This window comes from Panthera tigris, chromosome B1 (genome assembly GCF_018350195.1).
Source record: "Panthera tigris isolate Pti1 chromosome B1, P.tigris_Pti1_mat1.1, whole genome shotgun sequence".
In the NCBI taxonomy this organism is placed as follows: domain Eukaryota; kingdom Metazoa; phylum Chordata; class Mammalia; order Carnivora; family Felidae; genus Panthera; species Panthera tigris.
Genome location: NC_056663.1, coordinates 147788594 through 147801819, shown reverse-complemented (window position 1 = coordinate 147801819; position 13226 = coordinate 147788594). Strand labels below are relative to the sequence as shown.

The following is a 13226-nucleotide window of genomic DNA, read 5'->3' as shown; positions in this document are numbered from 1 at the left end:
AATTTTCCCCAAGTGGGGCTGGGATTTGAGCCCAGACAATTTTGCCTTAAAGCCCATGCTCTTAATCATGTGAACACTACTATAAAAGCATTTCCAGTCTGGTAGGTAAAATAAAATATGAAGCAAACTACTTTAAAACAACAAAAACAACAAATTCTTACATATAAAGCACTTTCACATATATTAATCTCTTAATCTTCACCAGTAACCTCTTGAAATAATTTGTTACTGATCCTCATTTTCTATGTGTGCAAACAACTTCAAAATAGTTAAACAAAAGACAGTAAAAATGTATGGGCTTCACTAAGTGGTAAAATTTAGCTTTGAATGCTAGTAATTCAACCCACCAGCCTTCATTCTCTTACTAGTAGGACATACAACCTTTAATCTGAGATATTCATTAATGTACCCTATATTAAATGGGCATTCAGTCAGTGTTCATTCTTTTATCCCTACTCTCCCTAAGTAACACTTGCAAGCACATCCATTGCCCACAGGATAAAGACAACTTTCATGAGTTTGCTATTACCTTCCCACATCACCTCTCTCCCTTAACATCCTCACACCATACATTCAAAAACTCCTGTGGCTGCTTTAGCTGCACCTGCACTTTTCTGAAGCCACTCAAATCCTTTTGATAATTTATACCACATAATCAAAAGTTGACTCCTTGGCTAAAATATCACATTCTTAAGAAAACCTTTCCTGAACTTCCAAGATTAAATGATCCACTAATGTGCTGCCATAGCATCCTGCCTCTGCCAGTTCTTTCTCCTTTAGTACTCCTCAAACTCTGTTACACCTGCCTGTCTATCTTTCCTGCTGGCCTACAAGCCCTACAAACATAGGAACTATAGTCTTATATCCTGCTTACTATTGTCTGTCCAAGGTTAGGCCTGATACAGTGTAGGAACCAAATAAATATTTGTTAAACAAATGAGTAAATAGAAGAATAGTGGATTAATGACTGAAGTTGAAATACCCATTTAATAAGATGAAATAACCTAGACTTCTCTTACCAAGATCTAGGAAAAAAATAAATGCTGACCTTAGCAGTTAGTGATCAAACTACCAAACTGCCAAAATTAGTGATATATTGTTAAACCAATTTTAAATCAAAAGAAAATTACTACAAATAATTGTCAGCAATCACAGCAATATAAAAGTATAAAGAGAGGATGTTTTTATAACTTACTCTCAATTTTCAAGGAAAGAAAGCTGAATGTCAACAGAATAGTAACTAAACTGTGATATCAATATTATGCATTATCTTAATTTTAGCAGGTTATTTAAAAGAAGGAGATTATGGCATATTCTTTTCCTAATCTTCCTAACATGATATACTTAAGTAGTGGCCAGATGCCCATATTATTGAAATCATGGCTATAAAGCTAATAGTCAGGCTGATGAACAAAAGCAGACTTAAAAGATCAACTGTATACTTTTTATATACATATTTTATTGGAATATACTGAAAAATCCCTGAAACTCTTGAAGGCAAGATTAAACTCTGATACATTCCTATAAAATTAATATTTGGCATTAACATAGTTTTTTCCATATCTAAAAGTCATTCTTTAAAATAATTCATAACAAAATATCTACAGTCATTTTTAGGAGGCTAAAATAGGACCTTAATGAATAAAACCTTGAAATATCTCATGCCATTAGGCAATAAATTTTAAACTAATGATTTCAAGTAATAGTACAAATAATAAAACTCTATAATAAAATTATTCTTTTTTTCCAAAATTTATCAGTGAAACATATTTCCACAAAAAGAATCCATGCAAGCAGCTGATTTTGCCAGCAGATTTGACTTTCTTTTACTCAGTATTAACCCTTGCCAACAATATTCATATTCAAGTTATTTCAGTCTCTCCACAGTAAGAAATAAGTAGGAGGGACATCCAGGGATGAAAGGTTTATTTATTCAGAGGGTGCTTACTAGTTTTCATTTGGAGACAGAGTCTATTTACTGGAAAAGAGTCAGATTGGTTAACAGAAGTTAAAAAATCTGACCAGAACAAGGAGGAGAAACCTTCTTCTAAGGTATCTACACAGGTAAGAGTTTGGGACGTAGATTCTTTATTAGGCTCTGGGCTTTCCACAGTTTGGACATAAGTGTAACAGTTAAATTAATCACTGGAATGATCTGTTGACTTAGACAAACTGAATTTGTTTCTAGCATTATTATACTAATTACTATGGCAACTCATCATATATCCTCAAAGAACAGAGTTTCACTTTCTCTGCAGTTTAATCAAAGCTTATTCCTATGAATTGTGCAAGTTCTATGGCCAAATAGCAATCTTTGATAGAACAAGCACAATTTAAGTAAAAATCATAAAACAAGCTTGTTTTTGTTAAGTAAAAATTGCTATAATAGGAATGCTTCATTCTGCCTAAGATACTCCCTGGTGATTGGGTGCAAACTTCAATATTTGCTTCAACCCTTCAGGACTCTATGAAAGCATAAATAATTTAATAATTTAAAAATAATTTTTACTTAAATAATGGACTTTTTCTTATATTTAAAGAAGAATTACACTGTTAACTCCAATTACTCTAATTATGCTTATGTAATTAGAAATTATAAAGGGTGCAGAAAGTCTGTGGGTAACCAGCAAATTATTTAGTGAAAGTATTGGTCATTGAGAAGTCTTAATATCATGACTTACTAAAATAATTTACACTATATGCACTATTAATATGGATTCTTTTTTCTTTTCTTTTCTCTTTCTTTTTTCTGAAGTCCATGAAGAAAAGTTGAAGATCTTCCTCTTATCTATGATCACCTTGAACCTTGCTACATTTTTATTGGTAAGTTTTCAGTGCTCTTCGACAAGTAATTTTTTTTCATTTAAAAAAAGATAAAGAGGTTCATATCAATCATATGCAAAAAAAAAAAAAAACTTAGTAAAATATCACTGTGCTTATAACCAGGATAAGGAAAGCTTTGTTGCTTTAAAAAAAATTTACCATGAACTTTGATTATTATATCCCTTTCTATATAGTCACATAGAGGATTATAAATTAAAAAAAAATCAGAAACATGTCCACACAAAAACACGCACATGGATGTTTATAGCAGTTCTATTCATAACTGCCAAAACTTGGAAACAACCAAGATGTCCTTCAGTGGTGAGTGAATAAACTGTGGTATACTCAAATAATGAAATATAATTTGGTACTAAAGAAAAATGAACTATCAAACCATGAAAATTATGGAGAAAACTTAAATGCATAGTTCCAACTATATCACATTCTGGAAAAAGCAAAACTATGAAAATAGTAAAAAAAAAAAAAAATCAGTGGTCACTAGGAGTTAGGAAGAATGAATAGGTAAAGTACAAAGAATTTTTAGGGCAGTGAACCATTCTATAAGATACTATACTGGTGAATACATGCCATTATACATTTATCAATACCCACAGAATGTACAACATTAAGACTGAGATCTAATGTAACCTATGGACTTTGAATAATGATATGCATATGTTAAGTTCACTGATTATTATAGGTACTACTCTGGTGTGGATACTGAAAGTGGAAGAAACTGCATATGTAGAAGCAGGGAGTATATAGAAAATCTCGGTGCCATCTACTCAACTTTGCTATAAACCTAAAACTGCTCCAAAAAGTAGACTTAAAAAATAAAATATGAAAAAAGTTAAAAATGGTTACTTTTTTGTTTTTACTAGTGAACATTTTTAAATACGACCCATGTGACTTGATGCCACACATATATTTTTATTTGTATCCTTTTGTATTTGCAGACAACTGAATATCTTAAAACTCATGACCAGTCAAGACAAAAGCTATTGAGGCTGAATTCACCTACCAAAACTAGAAAAACCAAGTCCTCACATGCCCCCCCTTGCACTAAGACAAGCCCAAGCCCAGACATCAACACAGTCTTTGAGCCAGGCTTCACTTATTGAGACTCAACCAAAATCATCTTTATCAGTTTTACCAAACTGTGGGGAATAAGTTTAGGAATTTCTTGGACTCGCACCAATGGGTTAACAAGGCTTACGACAAAAGTGTCTGACAATAAGTAAACAGGGTGAAAGCACCCCCAGCAAAGAACAAAAGCAAAAAGCTGCTTCCACTGGATGAAAGCATCCAAGAACAGAAAAACAGGTCAACAGACCACAGCAGCAAGGTGAAATTTCCCAGAGATAATTTGCAAAGGAAAAGTGCCTTGTTGACCCGGAGGTAGCATGCTTATCTGTTTTATCCCCTAGGCAAGTTAAGATAAACAGACACAGCACCTGGTGCCTGCTGTTAACAGCCATCTGCTTAGTGCCAGGATTTTGTTTTGCATTGACCCAAACCCCTAACACAGCATATCTTTGAAACCCCCTTCTTCTCACACACTTGAGTTAATGATCATTGTTTCATTATCTCTTTCTGCATGCCCATTATGTTTGTAAGCCTTCTGATCCTAATAAATGTGGAGCAAGGAGCCTTACTCAGGGCTCTTTTCTCCTCTCAGACATTAGCCTCTCTCATATTCAATTCTTCATCCGCTCTCTTGCTGGACAAGAGAGAACTCCAGATTCAAAAGTCTGCAACACCAAACCAATCCCTAGCATCTAAGTTTGAAAAATCTTCAACTTCTAAGTTAACATCCAAGCACTCATTATCTTCCCAAGATGCAACAAAAAGGCCCACTCTACCAAAAAGTGATTTCTACCTAGGAATATTGTACAAAAATAGCCATAATTAAAACCAACTTCAAAAAAGAGAACTTAATCCACAAGTCTGCACACAAATTGATTTCAGCTGATAAGACTGAGTTCAAACAGTCATCATCCTCCAAAACTGCTATAAAAAGGATGAAAACTAGTAATCCGAAACAGAAATGGTCAAAAATTTCCAAGGCTATACCCAAGCAGACATTATCTTCCCACAATACAGGAAAAGGGTCTTCAGTTGCCAATACTACACAAAAATCACCTGTAAAGACAGGAAAACAGAAGGCTCCAGTTGCAATACTTGCACTTAAACAGGTGTCATCTTCCCAAGGTGCAGTAAGGAGCTATCTGGTTCCTAAGTCTAAATGGCTGAAGTCTAAAGTTTCCAATAGTTAAATAAAGAGAGTTTCTTACAAGAGGTCTCCACCAACCAATTTATCAGTCTCCAGATATGCTTCAAGAGGAATTGCTAAGTCCACAGACAACTCCTAAGGATGTAATTCTTCCAGAAACCACCATCGATCTTCCAAAAACAAACCAAAGAAGATGAGACCCTTGCATCCCGTTAACCAATCTCCATCTGATCCAGCATTACTACATGCTCCCAAGTGCCATGTATGCAAACCTCATTCATCACTACCTTGTCTAATAAAATGTCCTCCATCTTAACTTGAAATTCATACATCTGAACCTCATAAACCTTGTCAAGTCAACCAAAAAAGCAGCCCTCTGAGAATTCTGTAGAAGCAGCTCCTGCATCACAAGCAGCATCCACTACTGTCTTTGCAGATATCACCACAATAGCCAATGGAGGTACTCATGACATTACTGCTAGCATAGCTCAAATTACACCTAATGAAAAAGCCCTTACTACTCCCTTCTCATCTGCTGCTACTACTACCTCTGCATCTAAAATCATCACTTAGTTTGCTGGTACCACCACCACCACCAGATAAGAGACACTATCCTTGAAGATGACACAGCTACTACCATCACTAACGCTCCTGCTATGGCAACCACTTCTGCAGTTGACACCACCTCTACTAACAGTGGTACTGCTGTGACTGCTCCCATGACTAGTCCCACAGCCACTGTGGTGAGTGCCAACAGGGCAAGTGGTACTGTGACGGACACTGCAGCCACTGCAGAGGCTCTTAAAACCACCACAGCTGCTCCAGGGGTGAACACATCCACCCTCAGCACTACTCTTCTTGTGACTGTTAGCACTTCTGCTCCCCCTAATGCCACCACTGCTACCAAAACAACTGACACTTTGCCCAAAGATGCCACCAACCCTGAAGGGATTCCTATGGCACTGAAGAATATGGTTCAGCCCTTGAATATATATCCCAGAGCTTGCAGAAGATTCCACAGCAACTCCAGAATCCAATGCCACATGCCCTGTTACTCATTTCAACTCCAGCGGCCACTTCTCCTAAATAAAATACCTCAGAACCTACAACTGACAACACTCCGTAGAACCTACAAGGGATAGCTACTACACGTGCCCCCTGAGTACTGACTCAATACCCCAACAAATAATCAAAGGTATGAAATACTGAAGATTTGAACAGTGAAAATACAATTCTTTAAGCATACTATCCTGTAGATTTTAACCTTTCTTCATCTATCACCAACAAATCATTTCACATATTTGAAATACCATAAGAATTGTCATTGCATTTTTTTAAAGCTTTTTTCAAAGTAATCTCTACACCCAATGTGAGGCTTGAACTCACAATCCCGAAATAAAGAGTCACATGCTCTACTGACTGAGTCAGCCAGGTGCCCCAATAACCATCATTGTATTTTACCATGATGACTGAATTCATTTCACAGCCCTCAATACTTGACATAAAAGAAGAAATTTGTCTTTTATTGTCCTTGATGTCTTAAAAGCAAGAATCCCTAACTCCTCTTAATTTCCCTCTTAAGCAACGAAATCTCTCATTCACTGACTTTGACTATATTATCCCCCAAATTTGTCACATAGCTTAAAATAATAATTTATTAACTTTTTTGAAAGGAAATGAACACTTACAGGTGTTACCTATAGAATAATACAAATCCCTTATAGGGGATATGAGATTTCTAGGATACTGTAAAACTGGAGGCAGAGATATTATTCAGAGAACCCAGAAAACCAACAAGCTTTCATTCCCCGAATGAAAAGTTGACCCTGGTGCATACCAAAAGGGTTCCAGAGGTCTGTAGATACCTCCTTATATAGAAAAGACTAAATTATTCCTGAGCTATAAAGCACTGGAAGGCAAAAAGAGTTTTTTAAATCCAACAAGAAGCTGTCTTGCATGGAAAATGTCACTGGCATCACTATAACCACACACTCATAGACTGGGATCCAAGGAGAACTGAACTGAGAAATTCTGCCCCTGTCCCTTCTCTCTATGACCACTTCATTAAAGCCTCTATATCTTCTGAGAAATAAGTAGGGGATTGATCTACTTTTATTGGGTCTGTATGTGTCTGTGTGCAAGAGAGAGAAAGAGAGGAGATGAGGGGTTAGGAGAATTTGCCTGTCAAACTATAGCTCATGAGAAAGGCTGCCTCATATTTATTCTTTCCATTTCCCACCACAAGTGCTTTCTTCCTTTATACAATGTGGAATCAATAGCATATATGCGACAGGAATTTAGAATTGAAAGAAAAAATAAACGAAGACTACTTTTCTCCTCAGGCCAAGTGTATTTTAAGTTTATCAATTTTTGTCTTAAAATACTCTTCCTCACGACTATCCCACAGAAAATTTTTAAATCAGTGTACTCATGATGTTGGATGGGAACGCCTTCATAATCTGGATTGGTTTATAAAAGCAAACCAAATTAGTAGATAAGATGTCCCTTCTTTTTATAGCCTTTGAAGATAGTTTACATGTACATGAGAAATATCATAAGGATCTGCTAAGCACAGGCTTAAATTTGGATCTGCTCACTAGCTCCATAAATGCATACGTCTAAAAGATTTCTGCTAACTGATCTTCTCATTCCTAGACATTTATGAATTTTTATACACCTAAAATTTTGTCCAAGACTCTTTACTATGTAAAGAGTTTTTATGATAATTAAATATATTAAATTAACACAGTCAACCTCGTAGTTTGAGCATCTACAAATAGCAAAGCAAATCTCTGTGCTAAGTGCTTTGAGACAATAAAAAAAGCCCCAAATAATGACAATGGTCTAAGGGAGCTAAGACAAAAGGTGGGCATATAGCATATGTATAACTAATGATGGCACAATCCAAAATAGTAGAGATTTCTTACAGACCAAGGCAGTAATAGAGGAAAAACAGAAAAGTGTAGGGAAAAGGTGGTATCTGAGCTGGATGTTAAAGAATGGGTTGAATTTTTTACTCTCTCATTTTTTTCTGATTTAAAGAGTACTTTTAACAACTGAATGTTACCAATAAGCAAAACATTAAAAAAATATATAACTCATATGAAAGTCCAAATTTTCCTCCAAAACATGAATGATCTGGTATTGTGGGCAGGCACTCTCGTGTGACAACTGTCAACCACAGCAGTGCTACTCAAAGTGTGGTCTGCAAACTGGCTGCTAATCCACAAACTGTTACAGATCAGTTAAGAGTGAAGGACTTAAATCAATGTTGTCAATGCACACATTTTCCAGCTCTCTTTATATTAATTGATTGATTCATGTTTTCATTCATTCATTTAGCAGCAAGACTTTCTTGCTGACAAACGCAATATGTTGTGGTGCAAGTTCTTCTAAGCCCTGACCCGTCCTTTGAGTATCAATGGAACTAAGAAGTGGCTACTCCTCATTCTCATAAATGAGACACACTCTTCTCCAGTCTCAACTAGGCCTACTTCACACTCACTGTTAACTAGAACAGATAGCCAAGTTGGTCCGAAACTCCCTTCTGTAAGAATTGCATATGAACCACACGTCAGCGATTATTCTCCTACTGTTTTCAAAACAACCTGATAGAAAAATGTCTAAGGTCATGCTAATACCAATGATTTTGATAAGAATATATCCAGATATTTTATATTTACTTAATCATGATTGGTGTTAATAAATAAATGATTAATAATCTCTTCCATATCAATAATATGTTAATAACTGTGCATTGTATTCATGATTACAAGAAGGTTGGTCTACTTTTCTAAAATACAGTTCACACTGAAGAAAGCATGAATAATTTTTATATAACATAGAGTTTATAATGTTACATGATGCAATTTCCGTATGTGAACTGTCCTTACAAAATTAAGTATACACTCAAATTTAGGGAATATGCAGACCAAAGTTCTTAGCTTCCAAAGTCCTTTCTACCATATTCCAATATTCAATTAAAATAAAAACCATAAATTGGAACTCCTAAAATAGTACTGACTTCCTAAAGGAGAGTGTTATGATTAATGCTCCAAAGTAATGACAAACTTAAAAGAGAAAGGAGGTCAACTTTATTCTGAGTCAAATTAGTGTATCAGTATTAAGTATACATAATATTATTAACTTTAAAGTGATTACCTCAATTCTCAGAAAAGACAATATTGTATGTTGTTATCGCACAGCTCTTATTATGATACTGATTATCACGCAGGCACCCAGTCATTCAAGTGCAGCCAAACCCTGACTTCTGGCCTACACAAGGTTCTTAGAAGAAAAGGTGAATGAAGAAAGTTTGTCCAAAAGAAATGGCTAAGTGGAAGTGTACTTTCTCTGTTAACCAGATATCAATAGATCAAAGTCGCTCTTTTCTGTTTGTATAATATTTCTTTCCAATAAATCCCTAGCCCCTCAAGGCAAGAACCAGGTCTCTCTTGTTCCTATTGAGTCCACAATGCTTTCTATGGAGTGGATGTCCAATAAATATCTGTTGAATGAATAAAAAAATCAAAGTTGTCATTTCAAATCTAGTAATGCTGAGATTAAAAGTTATGTTAGATACATCTGTAAATAATACATTAAAATTCAATACATAAATAAATTATATTACAAACAATTGTCACATAGTGCTAAAGAGTTTACAAGGTAAATAAATATTCTAATTTAATTCTAATAACAACACACTCAGGTAAATAGAACAGGATTCCCATTTTATAGATATGAAAATGGCATTTGCAAATAAGTTTACCAAGGTCACACAGAAATAAAATGACTGAGCTAGGAGTTAAATCTAAACCTCTTGATTTCAAGTTTAGTGCTCTTTGTACCATTCTAGAATTGCCTTTAGAAACTTTTTTCCATTTTTTTCTTAAATACACTAGTGATTTCTCACAGCTACATTTCTTCAGAATTAATGTATTTGCCATTTGTTCTGGTATGTGGCTTAATACAGATGAATATGTAAACATGGTAAATAAATCAGTAGAAAATTAACAAACGTATGCTTAAGGAAAATTATGTATATTTCTTACATTGCATGGTCACGACAATTAAAAAAGTATTTACAGAGTAGATTATTAGGTAACTGAACATGTGATTTTCAAAATCTGGGAGATTCTAAGTTAAAAGGATCATGAGGGAGTACAACGGGAGTGCAGCAAGGTAGACATATTTCACAAATTTTCCTTAATGCAGACACTTTAAGTGTTAAATAACTGTGTTTTAATTCAATGGAGGAAAGATTATTTATAACCTCCTATTACATTCTCTCAGACATTCATGTCTTTGCATCTATTAAACTTTGGAATACGGAAACAAACTGCAAAAATAAAGTTGTTCAAATTCCAAAAATTGGGGAACATCAGACAATATACAAATTATTCTATAGCTGCAAATAAGAAACCAAACCATGGTTTTCTTAAAATAAGTGATATACATATAAGCTGTAGTGTTGATTTACGAATTTTGTTAACTATCAGATTTTATCATTACCTTTTCCAAGTAAAAGATAAGATAGAGTTCTCAACGTGCCTGAGTCAGAAAATCCAAAGGGAAAACGTTTCAAGATTAAATTGAAATAATCGCATATACACATTTTTTTCCTAGCCCCCACTCTCTACTACAACCAATAGGCAAAAAGTAGGAGGTACAAAGGGAAGGCATGGCTGCCTTATTAGGTGGAAGAATCATTCAATAAGTTGTCTTGACATCTGCAGGTATCAAGTCTTGGAGGCACTGCTGAGTTAAGAAGGAGCAAGTCCTGACCAAGATCCAAAGGAGACACCCCTCTCAAGGTAATTGTGTGGATAAATGACAATGCTGCTAGGGCACTCTTACTCTAGAATCTACTTTTTCTATTAACATGTGGTTTCTTTTCTCTTTTTTTTTAAGGCTTCATTTTTTTTTTAATTTACATCCAAATTAGTTAGCATATAGTGCAACAGTGATTTCAGGAGTAGATTCCTTAGTGCCCCTTACCCATTTAGCCCATCCCCCCTCCCACAATCCCTCCCATAACCCTCAGTTTGTTCTCCATATTTATGAGTCTCTTTTGTTTTGTCCCCCTCCCTGTTTTTATATTATTTTTGTTTCCCTTCCCTTATGTTCATCTGTTTTGTCTCTTAAAGTCCTCATATGAGTGAAGTCATATGATTTTTGTCTTTCTCTGACTGACTAATTTTACTTAGCATAATACTCTCCGGTTCCATCCACATAGTTGCAAATGACAAGAGAAGAGGCTGGGGGAACTAATAAATCCAATTTTGGACAGGCTGCGCTAAAGGTGCAATGGTACAACCAAATGGAGATGTCCATGAAAGAGTTGGATATATGAATCTTGATCAATAAACTTAGAAGCCAGCATAGAGATGGATACTGTTTCCAAGGAAAGGCAGAGATGTTGCTATAGAATAAGAGAAAAATAGGGTGAATGTCAGAACCATAATTGGGTAAGTAGAGAAGAAAGAAAATCCATGAATGAACCTAAAAAAAAAAAAAAAAAAAAACACTTCAGAGACACAGGAAGGATAAGTTGGTTCCACAGAAACCCAGAAAAGAGAGAAGGACTTGTCAAACACTGAGGAGAATTCCATCCTGTAAGACAAGAATTAGATTGGCAATAAACACATCATTAGCTAACTTGACTGAAGTTGTTCCAGTAGGCAGGTGGGAATAAAAAGGCTTTTGCATTGAATTGTGTAACAGAATATGTAAGGACCTTCGAGGAAGAAAACAGTCTCTCTCTCTCTCTCTCTCTCTCTCTCTCACACACACACACACACACACACACACACAATGTGAGTGACACTAAAAGAGATGTGTCTGAAGATCAAGGAGAAGTGGGGCTGCCATGGGCCTTGTGAGCCACTTGAAGAATTAGGGGGGAGGGCTTTAAGATAAAGAGCAGCGGAAAACCAGTGAAAGGTTTTAATGAGGAAACTAGAATAATCAGATTTGTATTTTATAAAAATCAGAGTGACTTTAGTCAATTAAAAGCAAGGCTGTGGGTCAGTTAAGAGACTATTTTGATAATCATGAAAATGAAACCTCTAACAAGTCAAAGATATTGAACCCATGTCCCCTATCTCTGCATATCCTAGAACAGTGCCAGCAACTTAATAGGTAATATTTGCTAAGGAGAGGCTCAAGTGAGATATGATGCTAACTTGGCTAGGATGCTGTTGGTGAAGATGAAGAGAAGCAAATTGATTCAAAACTGTCCAGAAAGTAAAACATAGAGAGGATTTAGTGATGGATGGACATCGGAGAATGAGAGGCAGAATCAAGCCTGACTCAGGATTCTGGCTTACACAACTACTGGGTGAATACTGTGTCATTCACTGAAATGGGGACACATGGAAGAGACTGTTTTATGGGGGAAGATGTTGATGGAGACTGATTCAGTTCAGACTCAGACTAAAACACCAAGTAGTTTCAGAGTGTTCTGATGATGATTCTAAAAGGTGACCAGTTGGCACTGACAGCCACTAAAGCTGAGGGTGCCCCCATCACATTATCATAAGCCATATGCTACCAGAGACCAGTTCATTTATACTGAGCTTCCCTAAGTTACATACAGGCTGCCTTTATTTTCCATTTTCCTTTCACAACATTCTGGAATTACAAGTCTTTTTGCCTATATACTGGCATCATGGAAACATCATACACTTTCCACCCATAAAACCGTCTTATATTAGGAAAAACAACATGAGGTTCTTAAAAATTAGATTAACGCAGGTCAGAAATAGATTTGATATATTCAATAACTTTAACTGTGATGAGGTACCCCTCATCTAAAAATGAATTATCGAGGGGCGCCTGGGTGGCTCAGTCGGTTAAGCGGCCGACTTCGGCTCAGGTCATGATCTCACGGTCCGTGAGTTCGAGCCCCACATCGGGCTCTGTGCTGACAGCTTGGAGCCTGGAGCCTGTTTCAGATTCTGTGTCTCCCTCTCTCTGACCCTCGCCTGTTCATGCTCTGTCTCTCTCTGTCTCAAAAATGAATAAACGTAAAAAAAAAATTTTTAAATAAAAATGAATTATTGATAGGCAAAGTGCATAAAAAATTTATAAAACATTTTCAGGTAAAGGATCCTGTAGACTAAAAAGTAAAAATTAGAGGGAGGAGGAAAGCAAAAGTCAAATAGCATCA

The 13226-nt window shown here is 35.8% G+C and overlaps 1 long non-coding RNA gene across 12 annotated transcripts in view; it reads right to left on the bottom strand.

Annotated features, from left to right (window-relative positions):
* LOC122238023 overlaps positions 1-13226 on the bottom strand; it is a 134899-nt gene that overhangs the window by 34196 nt on the left and 87477 nt on the right. For 11 of the 12 annotated variants that reach the window (XR_006216963.1, XR_006216970.1, XR_006216961.1 and 8 more), the window contains one exon: positions 9218-9563. The exons of the other annotated variant lie outside the window; for it this stretch is intronic. This is a non-coding gene — a long non-coding RNA (uncharacterized LOC122238023). The remainder of the gene's footprint in view (positions 1-9217; positions 9564-13226) is intronic. 12 annotated transcript variants of the gene reach the window in all.